At 42.9% G+C, this 14,667-nt stretch overlaps 1 protein-coding gene across 1 annotated transcript in view; it reads right to left on the reverse strand.

Moving 5' to 3' along the window:
• The window catches only part of LOC132268214 (uncharacterized), a 105,618-nt gene that overhangs the window by 60,367 nt on the left and 30,584 nt on the right, over positions 1–14,667 (reverse strand). The window lies entirely within an intron of this gene.

A 14,667-nucleotide genomic window follows, 5' to 3' on the forward strand; every position in this document is an offset into this window, starting at 1 on the left:
TATTTAATATGGCATTCTAAAGTTATTTAATCGTTAAAAACATGTTTTTAGTGGATCAGAACCCCTTGTAGAAGGATCGCCCTGGGAAGAGTAGCAATCCTTTGAAGAGTCTATGAATTTTCGAGTTCGATAATATTTCTAAAATGTTATGAGACTCCTAAATAATCATACATAGGATTTGGGTCTTCTCAAGGCCAATGTGAACATGTTAGAGAGACTTTTGTATGAATTCTAGAGATGCTTCGTCTTGAATCTTTTCAGGATTCTTGCTTTTACCACATTGGATTTGAGACTTTGAGAGGATACTTAGATATTGTGTGTTTTCAAAGTCGTTCCTAGACTATCTATAGAGCAGAACAGATCATGGCAGTTGGTATCAGATCAAATCCCTAGTTGGAAGTAGCGGAGCATGCACAAGCCTATAAGGGTCAGGCCAGCGAGGACGTTGGGTCCCAAGAGGGGCAGGTTGTGACATCCCACATCGCCTGGAACTTATATGTGTGGATGCCTCCTAACTATGCACATTTTGAAAATTGCGAGCACGGAAAGGGGTGAAAAGAGGACAGTATCTCCATAACGGGGCAAGTCGTGACAAAATTGTGACACACCACATCGCCTAACACTTATATGTGTGGATGCCTCCTAATAATGAAACAACCATTGAAGACTATTAGCCGATATATAATAGCCTAGAATCATGGGATGTGACTTACCATATTAGCCGAGATATGACAGGCAAAAATCATAGAATTTGACTTTATTTACATGTGTCTAGGCATAAAATATGCAGTGATTTTGTTAGTTTATTTTCTTGTAATATTAACATGCGCTCTTTTGGTATATAAATACCAGGGTTGTGAATGAGCGATTATTCTCATTCAAGCCTTTACATATTTCTCTTGTATTTCTTAGAGTTTGAGAGGACGCTTAGATATTGTACGTGTATTCAAAGTTGTTCCTAGGCAATATCTACACAGCATGACGGGTCGTGGCAGATGGTATCAAATCGTATCCCCAGTTAGAAACGGGCGACGTGCACAAGCCTACGAGGATCAGGCCAATGAGGAAGTTGAGTCCCAAGACAAGGTGGTTGTGACGTCCTGCATCACCTGGTACTTATATATTTTGATGTCTCCTAATTGTATAGACACATTTTAAAAATCATGAGCACTCTCCATGTGCAAAGCGAACAACATGTACACAACGACACAGCACGGCAGGTCGTGATAGAATTGTGACGTCCCACATCGCCTGGCACATATATGTGTGAAAACAAGTACATGATGGAAGAAATACAAAAGAAACATGTAAAGACTTAGAATGAGAATTAACACTCATTCACAGCTCTGCTATTTATATACTAATAAAGCACATGTTAATATTACAAAAAATGAAACTCAATAAAATCACTGTAGATTCTATGACTAGACATATGTGTAAATAAAGTAAAATTTTATAATTCTAGGCCACCATATTTCGGCTAATATGATAATTCACATCCCATGACTCTAGGCTATCATATCTCAACTAACACTACCCCTCAAATTGTTGTGTGGATATCAGAGATGTCCAACTTGGATAATGCACAGTCAAACACAGTCTTGCTGACGCCCTTAGTAAGAACGGCTCCATGTTGTTAAGAGCTAGTAACAAATGGAGTGCAAATTTAATTGGATATGATCTTCTCTCAAATGAAGTGCCAGTCGACCTCTTTATGCTTAGTCTTGCCATGCTAAACGGGGTTTGTTGCAATGCTAATGGCAGACTTTGTTGTCACAGTAAAGTGAGAATGGAAGTGACACTGGAAGGCAAAAGTCTGTCATCAATGTTTTCAGCCATAACAACTCACAAACCCATAGCCCTATACGCTGCCTCTGCACTCAATCGAGAGACAACATCCTGCTTCTTACTATGCCCAGTGATAGTCAACAGTGTTTTGAAAAGTGTCTATTGAAAGTTTATTAAGTAGTAATCATGGTGTGGAAGTTGTTATTAATGCTCTGTGGGTAGCTTAAAATTTAGTCTAGATAAATGAAGTGTCATTAACAGTTTTAGTATAAAAGGAATAGTCATTTATATCTGATGTAACCAAGACTTGATCAATATCATTTTGAGACATTTTCCTATTACAAAATTCTCCTAAGGCTTTTCCCAGGATTCCCTTAAGAAATCTAGGCTCCAACGGTGATTAGACTGAAAATATAATCTTTTAATGGAACTCTGAAGAAAAAAGATCGTTACAGATTATGTTAACTCTAAAGACCAATTAGCAGATATGAAATGAAACTTTAAGGAAATATCAATATTCTAAAAAGATGCCACAACATATCTTGAGGGGAGCATCAAGAATAGAGTTATGTAGTAGAATAATTTGTAATGACAATCTTTTAATAATATAAGTAGAAGAGCCAACCCTCCCAAGGACTAATCTCTCTCTCAAGTAACTATAAAAGCATCTACATGTGTAATGCATATTGTACATGCATTTCACCCAACAGAGAGATCTATAGGTGGAAGATGGTCTTTGGCTATGATGCAGTTCTCGGAGTTCATCGATGGCCATCATCTTATTGACTTACCGTTGGAGGTCGCGGCCATTACTTGGTTCAGCAGTAGGGAGTCACCCACTCTCTCCCGGCTAGACAGATTCTTGATTTCTGGTGATTGGGAGGAGAAATTCCCTGATGTTGTTCAGGTGGCTTTGGCTAAGGTGACCTCTGACCACATCCCATTGGTCTTGGATTGTGGGGGATTGAGTTCTCAACACACCCCGTTCAAATTCAAGCATATGTGACTTAGAGTGGAGGATTTTCACAAGAGAGTTCGATCTTGGTGGGAGGGGGCTATAATGATCGGTACCCCGAGCTTTTTTTTGGATGGGAAGTTCCGTCTTCTAAAGACTGAGCTTAAAAGATGCAATAAGGAAGTGTTCGGGAACTTAAAGTGCAGGAAGAACGGGGCTCTTCCTAAAATTGCAGAGATTGATCGGTTAGAAGGGGCGGGTGGTATCATGGAGGCTTAGCGCATTAGAAGAGCAAATTGTCAGGCGGAGATTGCTAAGATTGCTACTATGGATTGAGGCGACAGGACTTTATGGCTCAAAGAAGGAGACCGCAAGAAGAAGTTTTTTCATAGGCTTGCAAATGCCCATAGGAGAGGAAACCATATCAGGTGGATCCGCGTGGATGGGGCTAAGATACAGGGCGGAGGAGGTGTGCAAGGGGTTTGCTTATCAAAGTCTATACACTGAGTCTAATTATAACAACCCTCACTCTATCCAGACACAATATTGTCCGCTTTTGGCTCACCCGGACCAAAGACTTCCCAGGGGGTCACCCATCTTGGTACTACAGGTTAAGCACGCTTAACTACGGAGTTCTGGTAGGTTAACGGCCATCACGGCTTTAAAACGCGTTGTGTCAAGAGTGTAAAACCTACATATAGCACTTCACCTTTCCCAAGAGATGTGGGATCATGACACCCAGTAGCCTACCAGTACTCGCCCACATCACACCCGCCCATAGAGGTCGTCACAATCACCCCTACATAGGGCCCAACATCCTCGTTGGCCACACTTCCGAACGGGTTCAGGCTCTAATACCATTTGTAACAACCCTCGAACACAATATTGTCCGTTTTTGGCTCCCCCGGACCAAAGACTTCCCATAGGGTCACCCCTCCTAGTACTACTCCAGGTTAAGCACGCTTAACTCCAGAGTTCTGGTAGGTGCACGGCTATTATGGCTTTAAAACGCGTTGTAAGGTGTAGAACCTACATATAACACTTCACCTTTCCCAGGCGATGTGGGATCACACCAGCCCACAGAGGTTGTCACACTAATGATTGGAGAATTCGGCTTGGTGGTCTTCATTTTGATGTAATTTCAGCGATGGACAAAATAGGCTTGACATTCCCTTTTCCAAGGAGGAAGTGTTGAAGGCGCTAAAGAGCATGGTAACAAAGCTCCGGGTCCAGATGACTTTACCATGAGGTTTTTGTTGGAGAGTTGGGATGTGGTTAGGAGCGAGGTGATAGGCACTTTTCAAGATTTCCATTCCCATGAGCGATTCGAAAAGTCGTTGAACACATCTTTTATTACCCTCATTCCTAAGAAAGGTGGAACTGCTGATGTTAAGGATTTTAGACCAATAAGTCTATTGGGGTGCATATCATTAAAGTCCTTGCTCTGAGATTGAGGGAGGTTTTGGATGGTGTCATTTCAGAGTATCGAAACGCTTTTATTGGCGGCCGACAGATTCTAGATTCTACTCTTATTGCCAGTGAGTGTATAGATTCCAGATTTGAGTAATGGCATCCCTGTTATTGGCGGCCGACAAATTCTAGATTCTACTCTTATTGCCAGTGAGTGTATAGATTCCAGATTGAGTTGTGGCATCGCTGGAGTTCTGTATAAGCTTGACATTAAGAAAGCTTATGATCATGTTAGTTGGAGCTTCCTATTGTATCTGCTAGGGAGGCTAGACTTTGGTGAGAGATGACGGAGATGGATTTAGGCATGTATTTCCTCCATCAGATTTTCCATTATGGTGAATGGATCTCTTACGGGCTTCTTTGGTAGTTCTCGGGGCTTGAGACAAGGGGATCCTCTCTCTCTATTTCTGTCCATCATTGTTATGGAGGCCCTTGGTATGTTGATGAGAAGGGCAGCGGATCTGGATTTTATCAGGGGCTTTAGAGTGGGTACAGATGTGGTGCATCAGATGAAGATCTCCCATTTACTGTTTGTGGATGATATTTGGTTTTCGGTGATGCTCATGTGTCCAATTGAGATATTTGAAGGGTGTGCTGGATGTTTTCGAGCAGTTTCTAGTCTGTAAGTTAATGTGGGAAAGAGTCTGCTTGTCCCTGTGGAAGGGGAGGTTCAGGAGATTGCTCTCTTGCTGCGGTTCTTAAGTGTGGGGTGAGCTCTTTTCCTATCTCTTATCCGGTTTGCCTTTAGGTGCTCCGTCGAGGAAGGTGGGAGGATGGAATCATGTGATTGAGCGTTTTGAGATAATACTGGCTGGGTGGAAGAAGCAGCATCTTTGGAAGGGTGGGAAAGTTGCTCTCATGAAGAGTACGTTGTCAAGTCTCCCTACTTTCTTTCTCTCTCTCTTTGTTGGAAAGATTGATAGACTTCAATGGAACTTCCTTTGGGGAGCTCAGGGGGAGGAGTTCAAGTATCATCTTGCCCGTTGGGAGCAAGTTTGCAGGACTATCCTGGGTGGTCTTGGCATTAGGAGGTTGGTCTCTTTCAATAAGGCTCTCCTTGGTAAGTGGTTGTGGAGATTCAATAGTGAATGGCAGCGTCATTGGAGGAGGGTTATTTCGTGTCGTTTTGGGGAAGAGAGTGGTGGGTGGTCCTCTGGTCTGTTCTAGTGGTATGGGTGTTTGGAAATTCATTCGAAGTGCTGGGATGAATTTTCTAAACACATCAGATTTAGAGCTCGGGATGGTAGAGGCGTTCGGTTCCGGGAGGATTTATGGTGTGGCGAATGCCCGTTGTATTGTGCTTTTCCCAGACATTTCAAGAATGCCTTGATAGACATGCTTTAGTGGCCAACTGTTATCGGCTTGATAGTAGTAAGCTCACATGGGATGTGTGTTTTCGGCGTTCTTTCCAGAATTGGTAGCTGGACGATGGTTTTAGATAAGAGGTGGATAACAAAGACACTGACTCATTATTTTGGGTGTCTTCCCCTTAGGGGAGGTTCAAGGTCCGTTCCTTGTTCCTTCGCCTTACCAATTTCTATGGGTTTGATTTCCCTTGGAGGACGTTTGGCGCTCAAAGGCTCCTCTCAGAGAATTCTTTCCAGAATTGGGAGCTGGACGATGTTTTTAGATAAGAGGTGGATGACAGAGGCACTAACTCATTACTTTGGGTGTCTTCCCCTTAGGGGAGGTTCAAGGTCCGTTCCTTGTTCCTTCGCCTTACCAATTTCTATGGGTTTGATTTCCCTTGGAGGACATTTGGTGCTCAAAGGCTCCTCTCAGAGTGGCTTTCTTTGTTTGGACTGCGACATGGGGCAAGATTCTGACCATGGATAATCTGATAAAAAGAAGATAGATTCCTATCAATTGGTGTTATTTGTGTAAGAGGGATAGAGAATTCATGGATCGCCTTCTTTTCCATTGCCCCATAGCTCACGATTGTAATGTCCAACGGGTTATGCCTCTGTCGTCGATGGATTTGATTGATGCTTGGAGAGGATGTATTGTGGGGGTCCACACCCGTGATTTTTAGAGGGCGGTTTCCCATTGCGTTTGGCGGTGTTCACGGAAGGAGAGGAACAGAAAATCTTTTGAGGGGGAGGAATACTCCATCAGGGCTTTGAAATTTCTTATTATTAGTTCTCCTTTTAGTTGGGTGATGGGGATAAATTGTAAATCTATAAAGAAGTGTTGAAATATATAAATATTTCTATATAATTGTGGAGCAAAATCCTCCACCAATCACAGTGATCCGGCCAATTTCCTTCCAACTATAAATATTTCTATATAATGGTGGAGCAAAATCCTCCACCAAGCACGATGCCTCCTTTGACTATTGACCTTTCATATTTTCTTATCTTCACCATGCCTATTTATAGGCTCTTCGTACTCAAGCAATATACAGATCTGAATAATAGAAATGTAGCCCTTAGTGGCTCTTTGTCCATGGATTTAGGCCTTAGTGCCGAACCTTTTTTTTTTTTTTTTTGATAAGTAAATATATATTAACAAAAAGCAGCTCAAAGGGGAGCGAACTCTTAACAAAGCAAACAAAAGACACCAAAGGCGCCATTACAACAATAAGTTGTCAACAAAATCCAAACAACTGTCCAAAGATGAACAATTTTTCCTAATAACCCAAAAATAAAGAGAATACAAAATATTCAACTTATGGTGACTGGGAATCCGAGTTTTGTTCTTGCTGGAAAGCTTAGGGTGCTGAAGAAGGAGATGAAAAGGTGGAATAAGGAGGTATTTGGGAATCTCAAATGGAGGAAAAGTAGGGCTTTGGGGGAGATTGCAGAGATTGATCGCCGGGAAGGCATGGGTGGTATTGATGATGAGCAGAGAAGTAGGAGAGTGGTGTGTGAGGGGGAGATTGCTGAGATTGCTATGTCGGGGGAGATTTCGTGGAGACAGAAATACAGAGCTTTATCACTTAAGGAGGGGAACAGGAACACGAAGTTTTTCCATAGGTTAGCGAATGCTCATAGGAGGGGTAATCACATAGGGAGGCTTACTGTGGATAGGGTGGTATTGAGTAGGGAGAATAATGTTTGCAGGGGGATTGCCAAATTTTATCAGAGGTTGTTTACAGAGCCTGTGTTTGTTAGACCCTGGCTAGATGGTCTCAATTTTGATAGGATTTCTGAGGCGAACAGGGAGGTTTTGGAGCTTCCATATTCTGAGGAGGAAGTGTTGAAGGCGTTGAGGAACTGTAATGGGGATAAAGCTCCGAGTTCGGATGGGTTCACTATGAGATTTCTGTTGGAGTTGTGGTCAGGGGCGAGGTGATGGGAACTTTTCATGTTTTTCATACTCTGGGGAGATTTGAGAAATCTTTGAATGCATCGTTTATAGCTCTCATTCCTAAGAAGAGAGCTCTTTATAGACCTATTAGTTTGTAGGGATGCATTTATAAACTAATAGCTAAAGCTCTTTCTTTGAGGCTGAGGGGGGTGTTGGATGAGGTTATTACGGAATCTCATAATGCTTTTATAGGGGGCGTCAGATTTTGGATTCTGTTCTCGTTGCTAGGGAGTGTGTGGATGATAGATTGCGGAGTGGGTTCCAGGGGCCTTATGTAAGTTAGATGTGGAGAAAACTTATGATCATGTTAGTTGGAGTTATTTGCTATATTTGATGGCAACGATGGGTTTTGGGGAGAAATAAAGGAAGTGGATAGAGTTCTGCATTTCTTCAGTGAAATTCTCGGTGTTGGTGAATGGGGGCAGGCTGGTTTCTTTGGTAGTTCGCGAGGTTTGCGTCAGAAAGATCCATTATCCCCACTACTGTTTATCATTGTGAGGGGCTGAGTAGATTAATGGAGAGGGCTGTGGAGGTGGGTTTTATCAAGGGTTTTAGGGTGGGAAGGGATGTTATGCATCAGCTGGAGATTTCCCACTTATTGTTTGCAGATGATACTCTTGGTTTTTGCGAGGCTGAGGTGGCTCAGATAAGATATTTGAGGTCGGTGTTGATCTGTTTTTAGGCAATTTCGGGGTTGAAAGTAAATGTGGGGAAGAGTGCTTTGATTCAAGTGGGTGAGGTTCCGGAGATTGAGGAATTAGCTTCCGTTCTTGGTTGTGGAGCTAGTTCTTTCCCGATCTCTTACCTTGGTTTGCCCCTGGGGGTTTCCTCGAGGATTGTAGGTGCTTGGGATCCAATGGTGGAGAGGGTGGAAAGGAGGCTTGCGGGGTGGAAGAAGCAATACTTATCAAAAGGGGGGAATGTTACCTTGCTGAAAAGCACGTTGTCGAGTATTCCCACATATTATTTATCTCTTTTCCAGATTCCGTCCTCGGTTGTTGCTTGTATTGAAAGATTTCAGAGGAATTTCTTATGGGGAGGGTTGGGGAATGAGTTTAAGTATCATCTGGTTCGTTGGGAGCAGAAGTGGAAGCCTATTAAGGTTGGAGGAGTTGGGATTAGGCATTTGGTGCCTTTTAACAGGGCTTTGTTACGTAAGTGGTTGTGGAGGTTTGGTATTGAGCGGGATAGATTGTGGAGAAGGGTGATAGGGTGTCAGTTTGGGGAGGATAGGGGGGAGAGGGGTGTTCGGTTGTGGTGTCTATACCTGGAAGTGTCGATGTTTGGAAAGACATTCGGAAGGGATGGAATGAGTTTTCTAAGCATATCAGATTCAGAGTTCATGATGGTAGGGAGATTCGGTTTTGGGAGGATGTGTGGTGTGGAGACCGCACCTTAGCATGTTCTTTCCCGAGACTGTTTAGGATTACGATGGATATGTATGCCTTGGTGGCTGACTATTATCGCCTTAATAGTGGGAGACCGGTTTGGGATGTGCTTTTTCAGCAATCTTTTCAGGATTGGGAGATGGATGATGTTCTTGGTTTTTTAAAGGTGCTGTATAGCCAGGTGATCCGGGGAGAAGGTAGGGATTCTCTTGTTTGGACTTCTTCTGCTTTGGGGGGGGGGCGCCATTAAAAGTGGCTTTTTTCACTTGGACGGTTGTGTGGGGTAAAATTTTGATGCTGGATAATTTGAGAAGGAGAAAGCTTATCACAGTGAATTGGTGTTCCATGTGTAAGTGCAATGGCAAGTCGGTGGATCGTTTTCTTTTGCATTGTCCAGTGACGGTGGATTGTTGGAACCTTTTTCTAGGTTTATTTGGAGTTTGTTGGGTCATGCCTAGATCTACTAGAGGCTTGATGGACACCTGGAGAAGGGGTTGGGTGGGCTCAAGGGTTCTGGAAGATGGTGCCTCTGTGTCTTTGGTGGTGTTTGTGGAGGGAGCGAAATAGGAGATACTTTGAAGGAGAGGAATCTTCCATTAGTGTTCTGAAATCTTCTGTTACTAGCTTTCTTTGTTTTGGGGGTTTGGGTAGATTATGCTCTTCTGCTGAGGAGATTGTGGAGTTTTTGGCTTCCCTGGGACCTTAGGGGTTCCAGGTGTTTATGGTTTTGTTAGGGACGCATTCCTCTTTTGAACGCTTTTTTATTGAATTGTTTACTTATCAAAAAAACAAAAACCCACGCCGACGACTCCTCTCCATCGAAAGATCTCCTGTTCCGCTCATGCCACAACCCCCACCATACACAAAGGGGCTACCCTCCAAGCCTTTCTAACCCGGCTGCCCACTGGTCTCCCTCTCTAAGCCTCCAACATATCCAACGTAGTATTTAACACAACCCAATCTACCCCAAAAACATTCAGGACCACTTTGCAGTGCAACAAGAGATGGTTAACCGATTAGCCTATCTTCTCACACATGCAACACCAATTAACTATTATTTAGCGTCTTCTTCTAATATTATCGAGAGTAAGAATGCTGCCAAGCACTGCTGTCGACATGAAAAAAGCCACCTTCAATGAAGTTGAAGTCCTCCACACAGCCTTCCAAGGGAAGGCATTGCTTATCAAATCCGTAAGGCTTTGGTAAAACAACCTCACCTCAAACACCCCTCTAGAACCCCCCATCCACACCATCTCATCCCTTCCTTCCCCCTCCACCGCTTGACCATAAATTAATCCCATTAAATCTGTAAATTCCAGCAGCTCCCAATCATTGAAATTTCTACGGAATCTCACATCCCAACTAGCCCTCTCATTCTCAAGCCAAAAGTAATCTGCAACCACAGCATAAGTATCCTCAACCATCTTGAAGAGACTAGGGAACCTACAAGCCAACACCACATCCTCACACCATAAATCCTTTGAAAACCTTACATGCCGACCATTCCTAACTCTAAATCGTATCCGCTTAGAGAACTCGTCCCAGCCCCTCCTAATACCTTTCCATGAGCCCATGCCTGCTGATCAAGACACACCTCTAGACATCCAACCACCCTCCTCTTCCCCAAACCGATAAGCAATAACACGCTTCCAAAGCACAGACCTTTCACACCCAAATCTCCATAACCATTTCCCTAACAAAGCTTTATTAAACATTTCCAACTTGCGAATTCCCAAACCTCCTCTTTTAATAGGGGTGCAGACTTTCTCCCATTTCACAAGATGATACTTGAACTCCTCCCCTAATCCCCTCCACAGAAAATTCCCCTAAATCTTATTAAGTCTACTGATCACTGTTCTAAGAATCGGAAACAAAGACATAAAATATGTAGGAAGATTAGAAAGGGTGCTTTTCAACAATGTGAGTTTACCCCCTTTCGACAAGTACTGCTTCTTCCACCCGGATTCCCTCTTTTGGAAACGCTCCACCACTGGATCACAAACAGCAATTCTCCTCGTAGAAGAACCCAAGGGAAGCCCCAAATATGAAAACGAAAAAGACTCAACTCCGCAACCCAAAATAGCTGTCAGATCATGAATGTGAACCACCTCCCCCATTGGAACAATCACACTCTTGCCAATATTAATCTTCAGCCCAGAGACAACTTGAAAACAGACTAGTACACACCTCAAATGCCTCAAATGAGTCACACTCGCGCCGCAAAAAACAATAGTATCATCAGCAAACAGCAAGTGAGATGTAACAATCTGATTTGGCGTACGCCCCACCAAAAAACCTTGAATAAAGCCTAGTAATTCTGCCTTTTTCATGACTCTGCTGAAGTCTTCCATTACAATAATGAATAGAGATGGGGAAAAAGGATCCCCCTAACGTAAACCTCTCAAGCTTGCGAAGAATCCTGCTGGTGACCCATTCACTAAGATAGAGAAACGAGCTGTCGAAATATATTGATGAATCCACCCTCTCCATTTGGTTCCAAACCCCATCCTCTCCAACAAATACAATAAGAACACCCAATTCACATGGTCATAGGCTTTCTCAATATCCAATTTACACACAATCCCCTGCTCACCACTCTTGGGAAATGGCTTTGGCATTTCGGGGTTGAGAGGCGTTGGCTTTAGACGAAAGTTATTGCAAGCAAGTTTGGGGAAATCAGTGGTAGGTGGTGTTCTCTCGAGGTGCGTGGTCCTAGAGGTGTGGGGGTTTGGTCTTGCATTCGAAAGGGTTGGGACGTGTTTCATAATCATGTTCGCTTTCGGTTAAGGGATGGTAGGAGGATCAGATTTTGGGAGGACCTCTGGTGTGGGGAGCTTCCTCTTGCTCTCACTTTTCCTTGGCTTCACAGGATTGCTTCTGATAGGCAAGCCTTGGTGGTTGACTGTTATCACCTTGATAACGGAAGACTAACTTGGGATGTTCAGTTTAGGAGGCATTTTCAGGATTGGGAAATTGAGGAGGTCACTCGTTTTTTAGAGTTGCTGTATAGATAGGTGATTTCTCATGAGGAGGCTGATTGTTGGCTTTGGAGTCCTCACTCTCAGGGTCGATTCGAGGTGAGATCCTTTTTCAAGTGTCTTTCTATTGGGGAGGGTGGCTCTTTCCCTTGGAAGGCTATTTGGCGCTCCAAGGCTCCCCTTAGAGTGGCCTTCTTTGCTTGGACGTTTGTCTTGGGTAGGATTTTAACCCAGGATAATTTGAGAAGGTGAAAGCAGGTGGTTATCAATCGCTGTTTCTTGTGTCGTCGCGATGAGGAGACAGTCAATCACCTTCTGTTGCATTGCTGTATGGCCAGAGATTGTTGGGATATGATGATTGGGTTATTTGGGGTCCCCTGAGTTATGCCATGTTCTTCTAGAGGGTTGATTGAGGCTTGGAGAGGTTTCTCAATTGGGGCACTTATCAGGGATGCTTGGAGGGCGACCCCTCTATGTGTTTGGTGGTGCATTTGGCTTGAGAGGATTAGGAGATACTTCGATGGCAAGGAGAAGCCCATTTCTATGCTTAAGTTCTCTATTATTTCTACTCTCTTTTGATAGGTCTCAGGGAGAGATTATCGTTCTGTTAAGGAGATTGTTATTTTTTTGGCCTCTTTGAAGGCTTGAGGATTTTTGTGGCCTTTTCTTCTTGTTTCCATGGGTTTCGCTCCCCTTTGAGCGTTTTTTATAAAATTCTTACTTATCAAAAAAAAAAAAAAAAAAAAGAACTGGGTCAAGAATTTTCCTTCCTCCAACGAACGCATTTTGTGACTCCGAAATGACCCCATCCAAAACTTTCCTTAGCCTAATAGGCAAGATCTTTGCAATAATCTTATAAACAAAGCCCACCAAACTAATTGGTCTGAAATCCTTAGCTTCAACCGCTCCACCCTTTTTAGGTACAAGGGTAATGAAAGAGGCATTCAAACTCTTCTCAAAACAACCCTCGTCAAAGAAGGCATCCATGACTCTCATCACATCCGCTTTCACCACCTCCCAATTCTTTTGGAGAAAAGCAACTGTAAACCCGTCCAAACCCGGAGCATTATCTCCATCGCAGCTCCTTAGAGCTTCCAGCACTTCCTTCTCCCCAAATGGCCTCTCCAAATCCACCCTTTCCTCATCAGAAATTGCATCAAACTCAATATCATCCAACCGTAGTCTCCAAGAGGCAAACTCTGTGAACAAATCCTGGTAATACATGGTTAGTGCCGACCCATGTATACGCCTGTGTTCTCCATATTTCTCTCTTCCATTTTCCTATTTGCACTTATTATTTCCGCATTCAAAATTTCAACATTGTATCAAAGCCTAATTTCTCTTCCTAGATTCAGACCCCTCTTTTGGGGTATGCCCTTAGCATCTAAAATGTTGCTAAGGGTTTCTCAGTGCTATTTGTGACTTATTTGGGCTGCCGATTTGTTCGGCAGTAATGTTCTTCGCCTTTGCCGTGTCTCCGGCAGTTTTTATTGACTTGTTTGGGCTACCAGTGTGTTCGGTACCATTGTCTTCGTTTTTGCCGTGTCTCCGGCAATTTTTATTGACTTGTTTGGGCTGCCGATGTGTTCAGTAACATTGTCCTCACATTTGCCGTGTCTCCGGCAGTTTTTTGTTGACTTGTTTGGGCTATCGGTGTGTTCGGTAGCATTGTTCTTCGTCTCTTCTCTTCTCTCTTCATCATTCACACTTGTTGTTACTCGTCATCTCAATGACAAGTTGGGCATTTATGCTCCAACTTGAGGGGGAGTATTGAAAATTTAATGGCGGAATCAGTGGAGGAACATCTTTCAATAATTGGTGTAGTTTCCTATTATTGAAGATTTAGTGTTACTAGAGGAATCAGTGTAGAAAAATCCTCCTTGTTTCCTATTTTCTAATTCTTTCCATTCTCATAATTTCTTCTCCAATATAAAGGAGCCTCCACCATTGTATTGTATATGAATTAAGAGAGAATGGAACGAAGGAGATGTAGCCCCTTGGGCTGTGTGTCGTGGATGTAAGCCCTAGTGGCTGAACCATGTTATATTCTTATGTTTTTCATGTTTTAATTTCTCTCTTCAACTTTTATTTTTCTTTCAACATGGTATCAAAGCATCGATCCTAGATTTTGAGGGTGAGTATGGAAATTATTATCATGGAGCTTATTCTCTATTTCTTCACATTCTTTTCCCGGCGTTGTTCCGACTTTTCCCAGTGTAGTTCCGACCATTTCCCGGCTTAGTTCCGGTCCTTTTCCGGCATAGTTCCGGCTTAGTTCCGGCCATTTTCCAGCTTAGTTCCAATTTATTTTCTCCAACAAGATCTTGTCAATTTCCTGGCTTTGTTCCAGACACATTCTCATCATCTTTTGAGGCGTTTCTTTGGCAAGTTGGACATTCAAGATATTCATGCTCCAACTTAAGGGGGAGTGTTGAAATATATAAAATATTTCTATATAATTGTGGAGCAAAATCCTCCACCAATCACGGTGATCCGGGCAATTTCCTTCCAACTATAAATGTTTTTATATAATCATGGAGCAAAATCCTCCACCAATCACGATGCCCCTTTTGACTATTGACCTTTCATATTTTCTTATCTTTACCATGCCTATATATAGGCTCTTTGTACTCAAGCAATATACAGATCTAAATAATATAATGTAGCCCTTAGTGGCTCTTTGTCCATGGATGTAGGCCTTAGTGCTAAACCATGTATATGCCTGTGTTCTCCATATTTCTCTCTTCCCTTTTCCTATTTGCTTTTATTATTTCCGCAT

The sequence above is a fragment of the Cornus florida genome, unplaced genomic scaffold (assembly GCF_030987335.1).
Source record: "Cornus florida cultivar Cherokee Brave unplaced genomic scaffold, ASM3098733v1 CherokeeBrave_3.0.0_Hap2_Chr08, whole genome shotgun sequence".
In the NCBI taxonomy this organism is placed as follows: domain Eukaryota; kingdom Viridiplantae; phylum Streptophyta; class Magnoliopsida; order Cornales; family Cornaceae; genus Cornus; species Cornus florida.